The 22982-nt window shown below is 36.6% G+C and overlaps 1 pseudogene; it reads right to left on the bottom strand.

The window, feature by feature from the left end:
* Nucleotides 1-532: 532 nt before the first annotated feature.
* On the bottom strand, nt 533-21332 carry LOC107655158 (epidermal growth factor receptor kinase substrate 8-like protein 2; annotated as a pseudogene).
* Between the last annotated feature and the right edge of the window lie 1650 nt (nt 21333-22982).

The following is a 22982-nucleotide window of genomic DNA, read 5'->3' on the forward strand; positions in this document are numbered from 1 at the left end:
AAACCCCAGAAAACATTCACTCCGCTCAATATTATGGACACGGGTGAATCTCACCTGTAAAACATGTACGGGTCACATATAACCACAAGATCACAAGAAATGTTTATTTTGAATTTCACCTCAACTTTAAAACTTTTGAATTACTGTAATGTGATTGTTTTTGAATTGTAAAACATGAATGTATGATAGAAATTGTTGTATTGCTTTTCATTTATACTGATATTGTTTATGTATTTTTTTAATGAATCATTGAGAATTACAAAAACTCAAGAAAATGGCTGCAGTACTTTGAGAAATTGACAAATGATGCAAAAATGTTAATGATCCTAAAATAGTCTATTTCTATAATAATCCTTTTGTTTTTGAGGTGAAAAGTCATTGTACTGATTTTCATTTATGCTGATTATTTTTTCCCCTACTTTTTTTTTTATTAATCTTTATTGAAAATTACGTAAAAATGTTATTTTGAGCAATGGTGGTTAAAATGACATTCAAAAACAACAAAAAACATTAATGGTCCTAAAATAGTCTTTATTTTTATCATAGTTTAATTTTTCTTATTTTGACGCGTGACCTGTACATGTTTTCATGAGACTCACCGATATATTGTTTCCATGCACTAGAGAGTCGTATAAGCTTACAACTATTTTCCAGCATGAACAAGATAATGTGTGTGGATAAATTACAATAAGGTCCGTACATGCACTAATAATAAAAAGCACCATTAGAAAATCTATTGGATTAGACTTCATTGGTGGGTTTGGTTGATGGTTACTGTTGCCAGGTGACCGTTTGATTGACAGTCCATGTGAGCATTTAGGTAGATGCAATTTTCTCTTGCTGTTTAATCAGAATCTCCTGCAGTTCCGAATCTCCTCGACTCTTCTGACGGAGGGAGAAAAGACAAATGAGAAGAGTTCTGTGGTGTTTAGTGCACTGTTTAGCAGTACATGTATCATATTGTGGATGATGAAGTGTTTCTGACCTCTAGTTGTGATTTCTGGACGGTGATCTGGCTGTAGACGCGAGATCCCTCATCTCCACACACGGCCTTCAGGTTATCTTTATTCAGAGAGAAGAGCTGAGCGCCGGTCAGGATTCCCAGACGCTCCACCGTCCTGACAGACAGACAGACACATTATTTCTCAACTTTATCCTTCTTAATTATGTTACTTTTTTTAAAGACCCCATGAAATCAAACTACCTTCAATTAGCAACGGCAAAGTAAAGCTGTCGAATGTGGTTTTTCCAGGTTGTGACAAACAAAAGGCTATTGGCTATAATTAAAAAAGAAACCAACCCTTCAATATGTCCCAATGCAATTTCTGATTTCAATGAGAAATGTTAAAAGGAAAAAAGCTGCACCTGATGCGTATCATGGGGTCTTTTTTGTTGGTTATTCCGTTTTGTTTACTATCGTTTAAGTTTAGAAGCTTTAATGAGTTCTTAGTAAATATGAACATTTTAATAATTTTTTCATAGTTTAGAAGGCTTAATGAGTTCTCAGGAAAAAAAATTTATTTTTATTTTAATGTTTTCAGTTTAGGATTAATTAATTCTATTTTTTAGTAAATTTTTCATAGTTTCATATTTTTTTATATATTTATATCTCACAGTTTAGAATTACTTTTATTTGAATTTCTTTATATTTTAAAAGGCTTTGAGTTCTCAGTATAAATAAATGCTAAATGTTTTTAATGTTTTTATCACTTAGGATTGAGTTCTCAGTAAAAATACAATTTTATTTTTAATATTTTTTTTCCATAGTTTAGAAGCCTTAATGAGTTTTCAGTAAAATTTACTTTTTTCATAGTTAAGAAGGCTTAATGAGTTCTAAAGTAAAAAAAAAAAAAAAATGTTTTAAAATAAATCTTTATAGTTTAGAAGGCTTGATGAGTTCTCAGTAAAATACATTTTTTATTTTAATATTTTTTCATAGCTTAAGATTGAGTTCTCAGTAAAATATATATATTAACACCTACTTTAGAAGACTCAAGGAGTTCTCTGTAAAAGCAATTTATTTGACTCACGGTTTGGAGAAGCCCTTGGCATTGAGCCAGTTGGTGACCTCGGCGGGGTTGGAGTCAAAGGTCAGCGGAACAGCAGACTGACGCACCACTTTAAAGTTCCTCGCAGGCTGTTGAATCTTATTACCGGTGATCAACATGAGCAGCTCATCGTTCACTTTGTCCATCTGTTGAGAGTGACCTGAGAACAGTGATGGAGAAACACGTCAAATACACACTTTCAGATGTTTTCTGATCCAGAACCTTCTGCTCATATTTGTCTCAAACTAACTTTTGTCTTTGTCACTGCCCAGTGAGCTGGAGGGCGACTGTCCTCGGTATGACTGCATGAGAGTGGCAGGAAGACAAAATCATAACTAATTAGTATTTTTAATGATCAAAAACGTCTTGTTTTTTGCTGCTTTATAGTGTGTACATGTGTTTACCGGACTATAAGGTGTTCCTGGACTGTATGGCGGGTCAATAAAAGCTTGAGGATCCTCCAGTTTTACCACATCCAGGATATTATAGGGCACATATCCCGCCTGTCCGCTTCGGTTCCTCAACTTCCACCACTGCTTATCATCCTCCAACACCTTAAAACACACAGTGGTTAGTTCTTTCTTTCATAACACAACTCAACACAACTTGTATTGCACTAAATTTTTCAAGTGCTTTTTGTCAAAGTAAGACTATCAAGCTATAAAATGAATGTGCATGGCAGCTCAGATTAGCTCATCTTTTGGGAATTTGATGACAAATGTCTGAGTTCATAATGAGATCTCTGACTATTGAGACTTTGGTTTGTTGGCACAATTTGAGAAACCCTAGAGGAAACATATGAAATTACTATTTTCGCAGGAGACTTGAGTGAAAACTCCATGAGAGCTCAATTTAATCTCACTGCTGTCTTTGAGAAGCACTTGATGTTAAATGTGATTTTTTTTTTATTTTATTTTTTTTTCACATTCTTCATACCTCCAGAACTTCATCCTGAAGCACCGACAGCTCGTTTGCATTACGTGCCACAAAGTGGTAGCGGATCTTTGCATACTTGCGAGAAGCAGGAGACGTCGAGAAAGACCTGAAAAAAACGTGACCAGCCAAAAAATAAAGGATTTTAACATTTTGAACACAAAAAGCGCCTTTTTTCTAATGTTAGGGTTAGGGTTTACTACAGTTTAAAACCTCAAAGTTACTGAGATACAGATCTGACAACTCACTCACCCGTTTGAAGAGAGCGATGACTGTGATCCAAAGAACTGACATGGAAAAGAGGGAAAAGATTAAATGCATTTAATACAGAGAGATTTTCACACAGAGGAGATCGTGACGGTGTGTTTTAACACAGATTCATCTCTCTCACCTCTTTCGGTCTGTATTCTGTCTGCACCGGTGCACCGGCGCTCTCCGTCTCCCACGGTGACGAGCGTAACAGTTCCACCGGCGGCTCCCAGCCGTTCCGGAACTTTGGGACGTACAGAGGAGCGCACTGATCTTTCGGCCAATCAGCTCTAAGATGCACAAAGACACACCCAGAATTAAACAACATAGTAAAACATACATGCATTTTTCCATGACTGATGCTAATCAAGAGAATTTCTTTATTTATTCATTCATTCATTCTAGAGAGATAACATTAAATATATCCCATAATACTTCATATAATAATAATAATAATAATAATAATAATAATGTCAGCCATTAAAAAAAAACTCAAATTGGTTGTTCATTAGTCAAAACTGATAAAATAAAAACCTTTCTAATAACACAAGTGATCCTGTTTATTTAACCACTGAAAAGGGAATTTTGGGATTCACGAGAGGGAACTACCATCATCTGATACTAATCATCTCAAAAAAAATAAGCAAACATTGGCTGATTACGCAGCTCGATGTATCGGTTTGCCACTAACACACACTCCTGTAACACATCCACAGCGGTTGACTCATCACCTGGGCCGTGTCCAACAGTCTCCCAGCAGCTCAAAGATGGTCATCTCTTTGGGAGTCAGGTGTCCTCTCAGGAAGTCCACTGTGTCCCGTTATTCAGGCACTCACCACGTCCTTCTCAATCCGTTGGGCCAGTTTCATATTGGACTCGGGGTCCTGCATCGACAATTCATCTGAGACAAAAACGACGAGTATTTAAGATCAATGCATTTATTGTAAATGTAAGTACATAAGTGTTTTGTGTATGTGTGTTTGGCACCTTTCATGTCTGTAGCTGCTACGCGACCTTTGACCCCAGGGCCAGGACTTCTAGGCTCAGAGGCCGGGATGATGCTCTCCCGGTGGTGTTTCATCTTTTCTTGGTTCATTCTGATTGAGAAATGAGAGAGAGAATTCATGTGCTCCAAAACTTAATTAGTAGCCTACTTATATTAGTCAGCAACTTTAAAGATGGGTAATTTTGGCTAAGTTTATAATTTGGCCAAAATTACCCTTCTCAGCATGTATTATTTGTTGAGAAGGCTATCTTTGTGTAATGAAAATTATAATGAGCTCAGATGATGGAGAATGCGGGCAATGTTGATTATAAACGGAGTTCATTCAACACTAAAAATAATCCAAGTTGGTTTAATCTAACTAAACACTGACTAGCAACACCTTTACAACCACCTAGCAATACCCTAAAACCACTCAAATACCCCAACAACCACCTAGAAGTGCCCTTAACCTTGTATAGCCTGACATTTGAAATAATAGTCCACGTTTTTGAAATGGAACAGTTTATGGAATCTTTAGACAAAATATAAAATAATCGAAAAGAAGGCTACGTATGTGTTTTTGTTGAGCATCATATTTGATACATCATGCTGTTATGATATAGTGAGAATATGGAGCTCATACTCATGGAGGAAAAACACCTCCGTTTTATTCAGAGGCCCAAACTGAGCAAAAATATGCAATTTGGTGCAGTTTCTATTTATATGCCCAAAAAGATCAAATTCTAATAGCTTGTAATGTAAATCAATGTCATTTTTATAAGAGTATAGCAGACTACTTATATAAAATGCTTATAAATATCAGTTGTCACTCTATATCTCCCAAAAATGTCTCAGTAAGACGATATTAAAATGCTTACTTCAATGATCAAAGCTCTGTAGTTTTTGTTTATATGTGTGAAACAATGCAATACAATGACAATTGAGAGATGAACATTCATCAAAAGCCTGATGGATCGTATTTGAACTCGCATTTGAGCATGATTTTTCTAAAAGATGAGGTATGGATAATCAAAGTAACTAATCAAGATGCTTCAGTCCAGTACGTGTTCATTTTGAAATACTACTAACAATATAAAAGTTATTCTCAAGCTTGCTTAATAAAAGCCAGTAAAAAGACTCGTGTACTACAACCTCAAGGAGGATGTTTTTACAATTATACTAAAAGGCCTTTTACTTGCTAGAAAAGCATAAACTATCAATCAGACAATAGAAGGCATGTAGTGTTTGTGTAAAACAGGTTTTTCAGCAAGGTTTTGGTCATTGATAATATAGAGGAATGTGTGTATCAAATATGATACAGTAGACTTTATGGGGTTAAACATCAGAGGAACCACTTAGCAATGGCCTAAAACTGCCTAAACACCCTAGCCTTTAATGATAGCTCATTTTGGCCAAATTATAGGCTTTGCCTTTCCAGCATGTATAATTTGCAGAGACAAACCCTTAATGCATTGTGATGAGCTCAGGTGGTGGAGAATGCGGGCAATGTTGATTATATAGAACTAAATCAATGTTAAAATGTATCAATTGTTTGATCTAATTAAAAATGTACTATTTTACTCTATTTGCCTATTTTATGTGAATTGCTTTGTTAGCTTAGCAACATGCTAACTCTAACAAACTATTGAAATCAATTGTGAAATTGTGAATCACCTCTCGTGTGCGCTTCTCATTAGTCACAAGGTTGCATTTCAGTTAAGCTGCCTACCCTTACGAAAAATAAGTTTATTCAAGTGTGCTATTAGTATACTTCTTTTAAACTAAAAAATAGGAAAGTAACTGTTATACTTAAAAGTATACTTTTATATACTAGAAAGTGGGCCAATTTAGTCCCAAGGAGTATTGAAATGGTACACTTACAAGTATACTACTAGTACACTGATATTTGTATACTTACTACATAAAGTATACTTAAAAATATACTTGAACTTTACTTAAGTATACTTAATAAAATAAACTTGAAGTATACTACTCTTTGGTAAGGGTAAGTAGAGAGCAAGGCAGCTGACTAGGGTTTGGAATGGAATGGAGCCAATGTGTGCGTGAATAGCTGTACAGTCTACTATCTCTGATGACCCTGGAACCGGTTTTTCAGGAAGAAAATCCCACCGGTTATAAAACACAAGTGTGCATGTGACCAAAGCCCAGTGCTGACACCGTAGCATCCCTAAATAAATGAACAACTATTACACACAGCAACCTTAAAGTAAATGTGGCTGTACTATCTGCTGATCCTGTTACGGACGTCAGTAGATATACAGTCTGTTCAGTGGGTAGAAGTGTTGTGAAAATTGGTGTCAGTCATTCTGGCTAGTAATTATTTAAAAACCACTCCAGTAGCATTTGTTGGTGTCTATGAGAGCTGGGACTCACTTTAGCGTCTGCGGTCGCATCTTCTTGCCGCATGTGTTGTCTCCCAGAGCGCTATCAATGTCAGCGTGCACCATCTCTGCCTAAAACACAACCACACACACAGTTCCAGTGAAAGCAGCTCTCTGTAGTTCTTATCCTGCAGGGGTGTAAAGGTCCATTTTTTGTAAACTTTTTGTTCATCATTCAGTTATTTCTGGGAGATTATAGAGATGAAATTCACACAGGTTGATGAAGTGGTCTCACCTCCACTTCGTCGCAGTAGAAGAAGTGAATGTCTGGTTTGTGTTGTTCACTGTCCTGACAGACGAGCAGAAGGATGGATGGATATCTGGTCTGGTTCAACAGCGTCTGACAGTGATGGACTGTGGCCAGAGGAAAGATTTCAAGCTCTTCCTGAGATAAAGAAAGGGAAATTAGACTGAACTTCAATATCACCTAACCCTAAAATGATTGTTAACAAAATAGACAAAAAAAAAGATAATGTAGTTCAAGTAAATGTATACTGTATATTAAATGTGAAATTTTAAATGCAAAAAAAAAAGATTAATATAGTATATAAACACATGAAGTACATAAACCTGATTTCCAAAACATAAATGAATTTACTTGGAAATGTTAATGTTTCTCATAAATGTTTTATTTTATTTTATTTTAATGAAACTCTCAACAAATAAATTAAAATTAAATAAATTTAAAATGAAAATTTCTGTAAATATGAAAAAACAAAAAACGCTCACAACCTTCGACCCTGAAAACAATGATTATAATCATTAATGAGGTCAAAGATCTAGTAATGTTGGCATTTATGGTCACACATTACCAGAGTAATGGCGGCACAATCACAATCGATTCACACGGACGAAACGCTCCCTATCCAGTTATTCCAGATCAGATCAGATTTCACTAGGCCATAGGGTTAGAGGAGACTTTGTTCAGTGAACAGTTGTGGAACATGCTAATGTCTTAAATCGGTTCTCATTTCCATGATCTCAAGTGTGTTTATTTGTTTAATACTTAATATTTGTTTGTATTTTTTTTTACTGAACATTTAAGACGCAAATTGGTTTTGAATTAGTAAAAACATGTAAATCCAGTATCATACAGGATTTTCAATGGAAAAAAATGGGCCAGAATTGCTTGAAAAGACATGGCCTAGACGACATCAGTGGAAAAGGGACAGTACATTATGGTTATGTTCACACTGACACTGACAACCGCATTTTACTTACAGGTGTGAGTCTCGAAATGTCCCGCTCACACAGCAACTTACAGTAGCTTCTCGGATACTGTCTGTATAAACGTGCAACAGGAGTCAAGCCCCTATTCCTTACCAGTAACCATAGCAACAGTGACCAAAGTAATATCAAAGATGGCGACGTCCTTAATCATTAATGAGGTCAAAGATCAGTGAAAAAACTGAAAGTCTTATCACTTTCTGACAAAACAAGAGACCAATCGAGCTGTGTGTTCATCTGTCAAATCTTCATTAACCTAGAGCAGCTTATATTTGGGAGGAGAGAGAAGCATTTGAGTCGTGCGCTGACTGGAGCGGCTCCGCTCGAGAAAAACTGACTGGATCTAAAACTTTCAGATGACACACAGCTCATTTCTCCGTCACTGTAAGTTACCGAAACCATGAAAACAGGCGACACATGGTAAACAAGCGTTTGTGCAGCAGAGCAGCTTTTTCTCGCACTGTATGATGTTGTGAGTCCTGAAAATTTACAGGCGTGAGTTCGGTTACAGAATGCGGTTGTAACGCCCATAAATTACCATACTGTGTGTGAACGTAACTTTATTAAGGACTCAAATACATGACTGACAACTGTATTCTGCTGCTGTGTGAACGTGGCCTATGATGAATGATTACAAAGACAAAAAGTATGTTCTTTGCAATAACATATCAATGAATCATTCACAATAAGAATAGGACCATGGATTAAGAAAGTAAATAATGTAAATTTTGAGTTAATATTGACTTTACGAAAGTAAACAAGGAAAGATCCTGCTCACCTTGGTTTCGGAGTCCAGGAGTTTGATGGATTTGTCTGTCACCTGCAGCAGCATTTCCTGTGTCCAGATTTTGTCTTTGGAGTCCAGCAGCTTCAGCTTCTTAATTGCGTCGTCTACTGTAGCAATGGACTCAGATTTATCCATGATGAACGTAGACAGGTGCTGCAAACACACAAACAAGTGCGTAAGGTCATTGCTAGAACAATGCAAACAAATACGATTCAGTTTTCATATTTCACATCTTTAGGATGGATTGTGGCACTGCCAGTTGTATGTGCATTAAATAAGATATATTAGTGCTATAGTAATGATTTCAGAGCATTTCATATACAACAACTGAAAAATAAAGGAAAATGGAAATTGAGGAACTTGAGGGAACACAAGTAACCTTTTTTTTTAAGCATTCATGCATATCACTGCATAAAATGCGCAAAACTGTTGACTTGCTCAGTTATTCAATATTCTCTATACAGTAAATGTCTCACAATTCACTATATGTGGAAAGAGAAAGCAAAAATTAGTGTATTTAGACAGTTCCAGATAATATGGCACACTTTTAAATGTTTTGCATCCCAAATGACCATTTAGGCTCATTCAAAAAAAATCAGATTTTAATTGTGGTTTGGATTGGGTTTGTAAACGCAATGTGTTTTTTTTTTTTTTTTTTCCTGTGCCGACTACAAAAACTAAACCGATTTGAGTTCCTCTCCATTTAATTCCATTGCATTCTAGGAGAAAAGGCTGAGATATTAAAGAGATATTACTTGTGATTTTTCAGTAGTAGATAATCAGGTGAATAAATAAACCTACATATTTTCTCTTTCTCAATGTCATTGGGTGTTGCTCATAAAATAATTAATTGTCATTTTGACTGAGTGAGTAATGTTAGCACACGCCTCCTTATAATATAAATATGATTTTTATATCCACTTCAGCACTTTAACCACACCTCTCTGTGTGTGTGTGTGTGTGTGTGTGTGTGTGTGGTGTGTGTTGGTTGGTTAGTGGGTGTGCGTTTACGTGTCACAATACTATGTGACAAAAAATGATCCCATCAAAAAGAACAAATTATTCAAAGCATTATGCATGATTCATAAACAGATTAAGTCTTGTCACTAGTTATGTAAGGGAAGGAGATCTCAGCATGGCTGCCGTGGATTAACCAGACAATCCAACCAAAAACACGTTTAACACGTCTTGATCAGACTCTACCCGGAAGGTGGAGAGACTTCAAAAGGATGTAGTCAACCAACTTTCAACTGCACAAAAAGAAAGTTTAACTTTGCTTGTGTTGGGATGGTTGTCGATGTTTGCACACATAAAGTACAATCCGTTTGCGAGAGAGTAGGTCAGTGGTTTCCATGGAGCTGTTTAAACTCGAGCTAATGGGAATCACTTCAGATCGTTGGTCTGAGGCGATGGACTTCAAAACACACCAGTATAAACAGTATATACAAGGTTCTTCAGTGGGTTTTAAATTTAGCAGAGAAACTTATTTTTATTAAGAACCACCAACACACCGCGGTAATGCCCAAAAACACTCAAACCACCTAGCAAGCACCTAGCAATGCCCTAAAACCACTCGAACACCCTAGCAACTACTCAGACTTGCCCTAAAACCACCCAAACACCCTAGCAACACCCTTAAACCACTCAAACACCCTAGAAACCACCTAGAATTGCCCTTAAACCACCCAAAACACCCTAGCAAACACATTGCAATGCCCTAAAACCACTCAGACATCCAGGCAACTACTCAGACTTGCCCTAAAACCGCCCTTAAACCACTCAAACACCCTAGCAACCACCTAGAATTGCCCTTAAACCATAAAAAAACAGCCTTGCAAACACCTAGCAATGCCCTAAAGTGGGGTAGTCGTGGCGTAATGGTTAGAGAGTCGGACTTGTAACCCAAAGGTTGGGTTCGAGTCTCCGGTCCAGCAGGGATTGTCGATAGGGGGAGTGAATGAGCAGCGCTCTCTTCCACCCTCAATACCACGACTGAGGTGAGACCCTTGAGCAAGGCACCGAACCCCCGACTGCTTCCCGGGCACCGCAGCAATATGGCTGCCCACTGCTCCGTGTGTGTGTTCACTATTGTTCACTATGACGTGTGTGCACTTGGATGGGTTAAATGCAGAGCACAAATTCCGAGTATGGGTCACCATAATTGGCCACACGTCACTTCACTTCACTTCACTAAAACCACTCAGACACGCTAGCAACTGCTCCGACTTGCCCTAAAACCACCCAAACACCCTAAAATTGACCTAAAACCACTCAAAAACCCTAGAAACCACTTAGAATTGCCCTTAAACACTTAAAACACCCTAGAAACCACCTAGAATTGACCTAAAACCACTCAAACATCTCAGCAATGGCCTAAAACCACTCAAATACCTTATCAAACCATCTAGCAATGCCCTTAAAACACTCAAACATCCTAGCACAGCCTTTAAACTACCTAAACACCCTAGCAACCTCCTAGAAATACCCTTAAAAACAACCCAGGGAACCTCAGCATCTTGGCAGTGAGTTCTACAAGATATTTTCTACGGATAATGTAAAAATCAAATAATGAACACTACTTTCAAGACATCCTACAGATCTTTAGGCTCTTTTGACCAATTCTCAGAATAATATTCACATTAATTATTAAACCAAAAATATTAAAAGTCTAAACCCAGATTTCTGTGGCATGATGCTTCTGATATCTCAAGTGTATAAGCATTCAAGACCTTATATGACTGCTGCTGGCAAGGGCATTTATCAACTTTATGCGTGTTTGAGAGCGAGAAAAGGAGATAAGAGAGATGATATAGCCTTTATAATGAGTGAAGGGTGAAAGTGTGGAAAAATAGACGAAGCAAAATGATGCATCCAGATCAGAACAAAGTTCAACAGAACGTCTAGAGTCAGGCCTGGATCAAAGTGTCGTTTGATTAGCACAATGATGACGTACTTGTGCATGGCTAATTCGCTTGTTCTGCTGGGTTCTTTCAGGTTGCGTTGCATAAAATGCATCACTGCATTTTGGCCAGTCAAATTTGAGGACTGTGACTATCCGTTGTATAATGCAGATTTCAGAATGCAGATTGCTTTATCAGTTCAGATGGAGGTTAACTCTGCCCTGACAAATCTCGGCAGTGATCAAGTGACCTGACTGCTTTTTTACAATATCAAGTCATCAGTTGGATCGTGTTAAATATTAAACCAAACACTCAGTGGTGAGGTTCAGCTAATCAACAAGCTTAGAGTGAAGAAACAGAATTAAAAGACCCAAGACAAAGAAAGGTTAGAGTCTCGCTCACCTGCACATGATATTGTGACGTCTCTTGCATGATGACGTTCGAGTTTGAGTACTTCTTTCGTTGCTCTGAAAGAAACAGACACAAACATGGACATATGAGACACTATTCACAGACTTGCTAGAGGAAAAAGACACTATCTGTGTTTTGACTGTTTCCTCATATGTAAAGTCATTTTTTGAGAGAGATTCATGCAATGGATATAAATACTCAAGTTGAATGTTCAGACAAAACACAAACTAACCTGAATAGTGCCACATTTTGGCGTAAGCGGACCGTCTAGATCACTTAAAAGAGACGTTTCATGTACACGAACAGAGAAACCGATAAAACACCAGTCAACATTTGCATTATGAACATGAAACACCAAGACACATCAATACAGTTAGCGATACAATGCTTGTTCGCTGTTGTTTATCAACAAAACGAGAAGATTATTTAAAAACCTTCAACTCATAACAAGAATAAAAATTCTCATTCCTACCTTTCAAACCAATTAATTAAAATTCAACTTCCTGTCTACAAATCTGCGTTAAATATCTCCATGGTTTCACTTGCATAAAAATATGTTGCCTTCCACCAGTAATGCTATGAACTGATGGACTTACGGGCTGGGAATCGTGTTTCACCTGCCTCCTCTTTTATTTGAGGTCAAAGGTCAAACCGTGTAACATGTACAGTACATCAGTAATCATCAGTAAACATCAGTAAACATCAGTAAATGGATCATTTAAGGTTTAAAAGCCGTTTAACAGACGTATTAAGTTTAGTTCAAGGTTAAAGAGCAGAATCAAAGGCGATTCTACCGATTCTCTCTTGAAAACATGTTTTGGCGTTGAACTATGTTTATGGTGTTCTTTTGAGGTCAAATTACGCTCACTTTAAGAATGCTAATAACAAGGTTATGTTTAAAATAGATACATAAACACGGTATAGATGGGTGGCATGTTTTCATGGTGACTGATGACAACATGAGGACACAAATTTGTGTAATGACATGGGTATGACATAGGTATTACAATGTGAAGGTGGTTTATGAGGATAATGCCAGTGTCCACGTAATTCAAAAGGCTTAAAGGGGTTCTATTATGTTATTATAGTTCCTGTATCAAATGAAGGCCCGCCTTCTGAAATATGAAATGTGCTGTGATTGGTCAGCTGGGCCAGTGTGTGCTGTGATTGGTTAGCTGGGCCAGTGTGTGTTGTGATCGGTTAGCTGCCGCCATCTTGGAATGAATCTATAACTATAATGACATGTGAATAATCCCGCCCACTCTAAAGCGATACTAAACTGCAGTGGAAACGCAAACCGAGCCGAACCGAGCCGTGCCGTACCGTACTGAGCCGTACCAAGCCGAGTCGTACCACGCAGTGGAAAAGCGCCATAAGTTCGTCTGCCTTGGGAAAGCTAGCGTGTCTCCGACATAGTGATAACACTCGTTGCCTTCTCTAGTGCAGCTCAACCAGGTCTCGTCCAATTCGTCGATATTTGTGATATCACAAATCCGGGAAAATATGAGCTGTAGTCCAAACAAGTCGTTGGTTGTAGTTTTTGAAAAGTGATTTCTGTTAAATAAAATATCTCCTTTTGAAATGGACTTTGAGCTTTGCAACTTTGCAGATCTTTTTTATGCTCAAACAGCAACATTACAGACTAACTAAAGTTGAAAAAGTGAAAAAGCATAATAGGACCTCTTTAGAAACATACTAAATGGTGTTGTTGTTTTTTAAATTCTAAAAATGCACAGTTTTCTGTGAGGGAAAGGTTTAGGTGTAGGGCAATAGAAAATACAATTTGAACAGTATAAAAAACATTATGCCTATAGAGAGTCACTGTAAATCACCATAACCAACGTATGTGTGTGCACTCTCCGAAAAAAAGGTACAAAAGCTGTCACTAGGGTGGTTTCTTTACAAAATGTACACTTTTGTACCTTTTAGGTACTAATATGTACTAATACTCCAGTCTACAGTTTCACATGATCCAAAATCTTTCTACATTAAACAATTTAATGCATCCTTGCTAAATAAAACTCTTATTTCTTTCAAAAGAACTCCTTCTTTTGAACAGAAGTGTACACATTACTATATACGTTAATATTTGATATTCACTTTAATATACATAATATATTTGCACAAATATTATATACCATTGTTGCACTAACATATGCAGCTAAGCCAATCTAACACATTTTGTCATGCCAATAAAGTACATTAAACTGAAACTGAATTGAGAGATAGTGGGAGAGGGTCATCGGCCTGTGTGGATCTCTGGGGTTAAGCGACCAGAGCTAATCATTACCACTAAATGAGCACGCATTCTTATCAGCTGCTTTACGGGATCACATATCAGAGCTACATTCTTTCACACCCCTCCTCCAGCACATCCTCCCCTTATCTCTCTCTCCATCTCTCCAGGAAGTCTTCTTCACACTCTTTTCTCTCTTCCTGCTGGATGGAGAGAGTCCTAACAGACCAGCACAGCGTCTTTGTGAAAGTCGAGCTGCGTGCATGAGTTATTCATGTCTGACATTTACTCCAAACGCTTCGCAGCTTGTCGACAGCTCGCAACGAGGGAGATCATTGGGATCGCACGGGATGAACTCCAGCCTCTCACGATTCTGGGTTGACAATAATTGTCGTGCTAATTTAACACTAGCAATTAACACTCACACTCAGAAGAACCTCAACTGGCTTTTCTAGTAACTGGAGCTCCACCAGAGAAAATCACCAATGTCATCTCTTTATTATCTCATTTGTATCTAGTGAACTCAAATATTTCTCATTAAATGATTCACATTCATTTTATAGCAAAAATTACTAATTCATTTGTGACTTGGTTTGTTTGTTTGTTTTATATCTTTTAGGAAGATATAAGAGAAACATTTGAGACAAAGTTACTTAAATGAAATGTAATTAAAAAAAATAATAATAATAAAAAAAAAACACAAGCTATGAAAAAGCAACATCTTTTTCTCTAGTATTTTATACTATTATTTTTAAAAACACTTTGTAGTATTTTTGTCTTGTTTTTCAGTAAAAACATCTAAAGAATTTTATTTCAAATGCAAAGAGACGTCAAGTATTAAGTCTTGTTTTCTGGTCACTTAAAAATTAAGTGAGTTTACACTTAAAACAAGAGAAAATATCTGCCAATGAGGTCAGAAAAATAAATGTAACTGAAAGGGTTTTAAGCATAAAGTCTCGTAATTTTGATAAGATATAGAGTCTTGTTTTCTGAAACTGTTGCTTCTCAAGTAAGTGTATCTTGATTTAAGAATATTTAGATGTTTCACTGAAAAAGCAAAACAAAAATACTGAGCACATTTCTTCTCTAAAGTTTATTTTTCTGGCAGATATTCGTTCTTGTTTTAAGCATAAAGTCACTTCATTTTAATACGTCTTGTTTTCTGAAAAAAAAGGTCATTTTAGTAAATATATCTTAATATTAAGAAGGTTTAGATGTTTTACTGTAGACAGACCTATTTTTTCCAGTGTAAAGTTGTTTCCTGTAGATTTTAGGTTTGACAAAGTGTGACAGAAGCACATTTCTTCTCCTCACAATATTCATACTTTCCAACCTCTGTTTGCAACCTGATGGCACTTTACAGCACATAAACTTCCTACCTGGTCTCATGGCATAAATGTACCTGGGGGCACTTTTTAGCGAGACGCGAAATACGTACCAATAAGTACATATCACTGCATTGTAAACTTCAGTTCAAACAAGAATAAAAGATGGCCTTCGGTAGAAAATCTCTCCGCCGGAAACCTTTGACCCTCAAACACAAGCATATTTGCGCACTCACACACACACACACACACACACACCGTCAGGCAAGCGCTGTCCTAACGTGACTGCTGAAGGTCCAGTAACACAATCTGTCTCACCTCTCTGTCACTCAGCATCTCTCACCTCTGCATGTCTCTCACCTGTCTCTCTTTCACAACATGCACAGCTGTCTTTCTCTGTTTGACTTTCTTTCTTCTGTGGAACACAAAAGACGACGTTTTGTTGAATGTTGGTGTCCAGACAACTTACATTTTATTGTATAGACAAAATTAAACACAGAGACATTTCAAAATATCTTCGTTTATTCTGCAAAAAAATTTGGAATGACATGAAGGTCAATAAAAGATGACAGAATTTATATTTTTATGTGAACTTTCTTTAACATAAGTTTGAAACACTCATTTGTTTTATATTACAATACTGTTCAAAATGTAGGGGTCTTTTTTCCCCTTCATTTTCATTGTAAGAATTATTGTAATTTTCACCCATTCCTGATGGTCCCGGTTGAGATTTTTTAATAGTTACATATTCTTTTTCCTTCATAAATACATCACAGATGTAAAATAGGTTGTAAATATGGTCTCATGTCACAGACAGCAACCATCTAAATGAACTGTTGCCATCAAGACAAAACTCAATCCCCTCCGCAGGTACAACCTGTCGTGATGCTGTCATGCCAAACGGCTACAGTGTCCCATCTGGAAATAATTCAGGGAACGCCATCTGTTACACATGGGCCACAACAACCACACCTACAAACACACACAGCATCCTGTGCGCTCACAGTTTCAAAGCACCATTCTAACATGCAGAGTCAACAGTTTATATATTAAACCACATGGGTGTTGCATTATTGTGCGGTTGCTAGGGTGTTTTGGGTGGTATGGAAAATAATTTAGCAAGTATGGAAATTTTTGTCGTATGGGGTGAGTGACCTCTAACCATCACAGTTCCTGACCAATCAGAAAATCCAAAAGAAAGGAAAAATGTACAGAAGGTGAAAGCAAATGACATAAGAAGCAGAAGGCTAGGGAAGACCTTTTCTGCCACAGGATAAAAAATAAAATAGGTGATTGCGACTTTTTTTTTTTTTTTATCTTGTAATTCTGAGAAAAAAGTCAGAATCGTGAGATATAAACTCAAAATTCTGACTTTTTCGCACAATTCTGAGTTTGCATCTTGCAATTCTAAGTTTATATCGTGCAATCGTGTGATTATAAGCTCAGAATTGCAAGAAAAGTCAGAATTGTGAGAAAGTCACAATTACATTTTCATTTTTTTAAAGGGACATGAACTGAGAAATCAAAATTCCCTTGATCTTTTGACATATAAGAGCTCATTGTACTATAAAAACATCCTGTAAGTTTCAGAACTCAAAACTTTCTCGTTGGTCTAAAAACAGCTTATGTTGAAGCCGATCTGCCAAAACGACAGCTTGTGGAATGTGACACTTTATGATGTAATAGTGTGGCTAAACCCTGCCTCCACAGAAGATCATCAACGCCTGCTTCGACATCACTGTCTGTTTAGCTCCACCCACCAATTCACACATGTAGTGTAAATAACAAGAGAGGCAAACGCAGGTCTACACAGAAACCAAACGATAAAGATGACTCCAAAGAAAAGACGCTGTTCAGATCCAGACCGCATCAGTAAGAACTCGGTCCTTTGTTCATATTATTTTACCACGGATTCGTTTACAAACAAGGAACAATTCGGCACAGGATTTTCAGAAAGATTGAAACTAAAAGACGATGCTACAGTAATGCGACAGTAATGTCGCATTTTTTATTACGTGTTTACTATTGCTTTGCTATTACAGATCATTTGATTTGTACTGAGTATTTATGCGTTTTTAACCTAAATCACAGCAGCGTCCATCTATGAAGGATGTAGGCTGTCAAACATACACAACTGTTAGCCAATCATAGCAGTGGGCGTTTACTTCCAAGTCTACAATCACCACACCAGTTCAAACAGAGCGTTCTGATGAGGGGTCAAAACCGGACAGAAAATAGCCTATTACTTCTAAATTATGATGTTTTTTTATGTAAAAATCTTGATAACATTATAAGTGGACCATAGAGAACAGTACAAAATAATAAAAAGGCAGTTCATGACCCCTTTTTAAAATCCCATTAGAGAAACAGGCTTCCATAGAAAGCAGACTAGATTTAACATATTACATTACTGTTTACAGGAGTCCAGCAGTTGTAATGCTGTCCTGAGCCAGTCAATCAGACCATGTCTTTTACTCATTTATCTGTGATTGTGTGATGTGTATGGGGTTTGAAGTGTTCCAGATCATTTGCATGGACTCTTTGCGAACATGATGCTGCTGATTTTTTATTTATTTTTTTTGCATGGATTGGTTTGCAGAGGGCTGATGGGAAGTGAGGTTTAAACCGAGTACACGACACAATAAAACGAAACCACGTGAACAGATTTAAAGGCACGGCTTAGTGCGTATGAGCAAACAGAAATGCGAAACTTTGCAAGAGCATCAGGTTTGACTCTGCATGTGTGCATTTGTGTTCCCTTGGCAGGACTGTGTACCATCCCATGGGTCATTGCCAGAGTGCAGAACACAAAAACATAAAAACATGTTGTGTCTGTGATGTAAGACTCAGGTGCATAAATGCACACACACATAAACACACGGGTGAATTGCACAAAGCCTATAAAGAACATGCCCTGGTCATATTTCATTTCAATCTCTAAAGACATAAGAAATGATCATTTGCATAAAGAAAATTAGGTTTATTAAAATTATTGCTTTGTGACTTTTATGCCATTTTTTTTTTTTAATCAATGCAAAATATTTTTATTCTCATTACTGTAATGCAAACATATTATTTATAATAATAATTTATGTAAATAATTAGCATTATTTACCCTATATTATTTATTAATTCTAATGATTTTATTAATTTATTACCCCATATGGGGAAAAAAATCTCAAATCATCTTGATATAATAAAAGTATAACTTGAGAATCCTACTATAATCATGAGAATTATTCAAAAAGAAAACATCCAATTGCATGGCCGTAATGAGAATGCTTTTGCATTATGATAATGAAAATTTGGTTAAATTTGTAAAATCTCAAAATAAAAAAGTATATTTAAAAAAAATTATATTAAAATATTTAGCATTATGACTTTTTATGCAACTCTTTTTTTAAAAATCAATGCAAAACATTTCTACTCTCAATATTGTAATGCAAACATAATGATATATTATTTAATCTGTATATTTTTATTTGTTTGTTTGTTTTTTCTGATGTTTTTATACATTTTTTACCCTATGGGGAAAAAAATCTCAAATTCCATGTAACAAAAGTATTTGAATCTGACTGAGAATCCAATGGCAATCATGAGAATTATTCAAAAATAAAAACATCCAATTGCATTACAGTAATGAGATTTTGAACATTTGGTTGCAAATTTGCTTGCGTCATGAAAATAATGCTCTAAATCTTAAAAATAGGCTTTGTTTTCTTTAAGCAAAATATAAGTTCTAATTATTTTCTCATGAGTTTGGGGTGAAATATGAACTGGATATGTTTGTCTTGAGATTCTAGCTTCAGCTAGTATTACTGTACAGTAGGTGAACACCTTCCAAAGCCCATCAGTCAACTGTCAAAACACTGTCATGGTTTCTCTCTCAACCTCATTACAATAAGCCATTAACCAAAGGCCCTGGGAAACGAGAAATGTGATTCAGAGCAGGAAGGATCTCTATCGTCTTCTGCACGTTGCCCTCTCTTTCATTCTCATTTTCTCTAAAGCTCAAAAGCCTCTTTTATGTACAAGTCAGACCGGGTTGAGCACACGCCCCCTTTTTCCAGACACACCCGGCTGGGCACAGAGGCAGACTGTGTGTATATTTAGGATGAGACGCAAACCCCTGGAGACACACACACCTAGTCGTCATGACGACAGGCGTATGATAAACATCGTGCTCCATGCATTTATTTAAAGTTGGCATTATTTCAAATTCAGCACTCATGTCTCCACTATTCGCAGTAAGAAAGTCCGTTTATGACTATATAAGTATATATATATCTGCTCCATACACTAAAAAATAAAGGTTCTTTGCATCGATGGTTCCATGAAGAACCTTTAACATCCATAGAACCCTTACATAAAGTAAATGGTTATAAGTGATTTCTCTGTCACTCATGACCTCAATAGTGTGAGGTCAATCTGAAATATCCCGGCACACTCATTTGATAGGGAAATGTGTGATTGTTATGGTTTAGCTGAATCGCAGCGAGGTCTGTGAGTGTGTTTGATGCTCATGCAAATGTCCTACTGTGCGACCAGTGCGTTTACATATCGTACAGTGACATGCTGACTGTCAGTTCAAAGGACACAGGAAACAGGATGTGACATCATAGAGGGAAGAGCCATAGAAAAATACACACAGTAAACTACATCATATACACAACTACATCACAGGTAAACATCGAGCCTTATTCATGAAATACAAGCTGAATGAATTAGGGAAATGTCTGATTGTTATGGTTTAGCTGAATCGCAGCGAGGTCTGTGAGTGTGTGTGATGCTCATGCAAATGTCCTACTGTGCGACCAGTGCGTTTACATATCGTACAGTGACATGCTGACTGTCAGTTCAAAGGACACAGGAAACAGGATGTGACATCATAGAGGGAAGAGCCATAGAAAAATACACACAGTAAACTACATCATATACACAACTACATCACAGGTAAACATCGAGCCTTATTCATGAAATACAAGCTGAATGAATTTAAATCATTCATAAAACTGTTCTTGTGTGAAATGTTACACTTATTTCAGTGGAAAAATTAGCAAAAGACTGAATTTAAAAACAAGTATTTTATTTGTTTCATAAATAAGGCCCATTATATTTGCTTTAGCAGATCATGTTTTAACGTATATAAAAACATGTTAAAGGTGGATGTTAAAAGAGCTATTTAATTTTATATATGTAAAGTAAAATTAAATCTATTTTAATTATTCAAAGTAGAATATTTCATTTTATTTTTATTTAAAAATGAGTATTTGTTGTTTTTTCCATAAATAATGTTCCTTATATTCGTTTTAGCACACAGCTTCTCAACCTAACATCTTAATAAAGTGTACATAACATGTTAAAGGTGCTGTTAGCTATTTTATTTCATATATTTAAAGTAAAAAATCATTTATTTTATTCTACTTAAAGTAAAATAAAAATAAAAATTTGTATTTGAAGTAAAATATTTTATTTTTTTATTTTTTATTTTATATTAAAAATTAGTGTTTGTTTAATAAATAAGGCTTATTATATTTGCTTTAGCAGATAGTTTCTAGCATTTTTAGCAAATTTTACCATAACGACTTAATAGTGTACAAGATAGATTGCTCACAGCACCTTTAATTTACAAATAAATGTGATGTTTACTTACCGAACAGGGTTTTGGCACTGATCTTGCTGTCCGATCTGGCCACCCCACTGCAAAGAAGAGCAAAGGAGGATGAGGAGGGTGGAGGACGATGTCTGCTCTTCATTACTTTACAGTCTTTAGTTTTGATTAAAATACTCTAAACGGTACACACTCAGTGTCCTGGTCTAATGTGAACACTGGACACAGACTGAGTAGAAAGATCTACAGGTTGTGAGAGCATATGAGAGTGAGGGAAGGGGGTATGAGAGAGAGAGAGAGAGAGATTCCAACAGGGCAAGAAAGGCAAACATTCCCGAACAGTGCTGCTCTGTTAACTGTAATACACACAATCTCACAAAAAATCACTAACTACGGGATGTTTGGTTAGGTGTGTGTAGGTCCTAAAAAACATTAGTAAAAGCTACATTCTTTTTACATGCATATAATGCCAGAAGCATGCTATTTGAAAGTGCACAAATGCATTGAGCATTTAGTGTAACCACGCTGTTCTCTTATGTTTCGTAATACACCGCACTACGAAGGTAATTACAGTTTGAAATATTTCCCAAAAATGAAAAAAAATTACTGTTTAAAATTTATTGTACTCACCCTCAAGCCATTCAAGATAGTTTTTTTTTATCGAAAATTAACATTGCATCACTTGCTCACCATTGGATCCTCTGCAGTGAATGGGTGCCGTCAGAATGAGAGTCCAAACAGCTGATAAAAACATCACAATAATCCACACCACTCCAGTCCATCAGTTAATGTGTTGTGAAGTGAAAAGTTGAAAAGCATGTTTGTAAGTTTGTTATTACAGTGTTTTCACTACAAAACCATCACTTCTGGCCAAAATATGAGTCCAAAATCCATAATAATGCTTCCTCCAATGAACGAGTCCATCTACTGTTGTTATCTCACATTAAAATCCACAAGCATATTTGTTTAGATCTGTTTTGGTCTGTTTTTGCCTGTAAACGGTGTTTGATTTGTGCATATTTCTCTCCTGATTCAGACGAGACAACTTTTTCACTGGAGAAAGCAATATTATGGATAGAGCTGGAAGCGACGGTTTGAAGCAAAAACACGCAACTTTTCATTTGAGAAGATGTTAACTGATGGACTGGAGTGGTGTGGATTACTTGTGGATCATAGTGATGTTTTTATCACATGTTTGGCTCTCATTCTGACGGCACCCATTCACTGCAGAGCATCCACTGGTGAGCAAGTGATGTAATGCAACATTTCTCCAAATCAGTTCTGATGAAGAAACAAACTCATCTACATCTTGGATGGCCTGAGGGTGAACATTTTCAGCCATTTTCATTTTTGGGTGAACTATTCCTTTAATTAACTTGCTCAGTGAGATGCTATTAAAAATGGTGTACTCACATTGCATTATAAATTGAGCTTTCACACATGAAATTCAAAAACATGAAGTTGAGCTTGCATGGTTAGAAGCGACCAAGTTCAACCGTGTATACGAGTATGATTCAAGTTTGAGACTTACTTGCTTGCTTTTGTTGGGGTCCCTAAAGCATTCATGTTCTACTACATCCACCTGCAACAAAGAGAGACAGGCAGAATACGTCATTAACACCAAACTCCACCACAGGAAATGAAACAGCACAGCAATTACAGTAAAACCAAACATCATTTTTGTGCACTAATGACTCTTTAACTGCCTCTTTAATTTTTCACACACTGTCAGTTTACTTTGTCTTAATCTCTCACTAAACACTGTGCTATTTTTGTTTTCCACGCCTCCACCCTTCTCTCTTTCAAAGGCCTTTCCATTGTTTCTTTCTTGCTCTGTCCTGACCGCTGTGAATAATTCATCTCTGTGT

This window comes from Sinocyclocheilus anshuiensis, unplaced genomic scaffold (genome assembly GCF_001515605.1).
Source record: "Sinocyclocheilus anshuiensis isolate Anshui unplaced genomic scaffold, SAMN03320099.WGS_v1.1 scaffold779, whole genome shotgun sequence".
Classification (NCBI taxonomy): Eukaryota; Metazoa; Chordata; class Actinopteri; order Cypriniformes; family Cyprinidae; genus Sinocyclocheilus; species Sinocyclocheilus anshuiensis.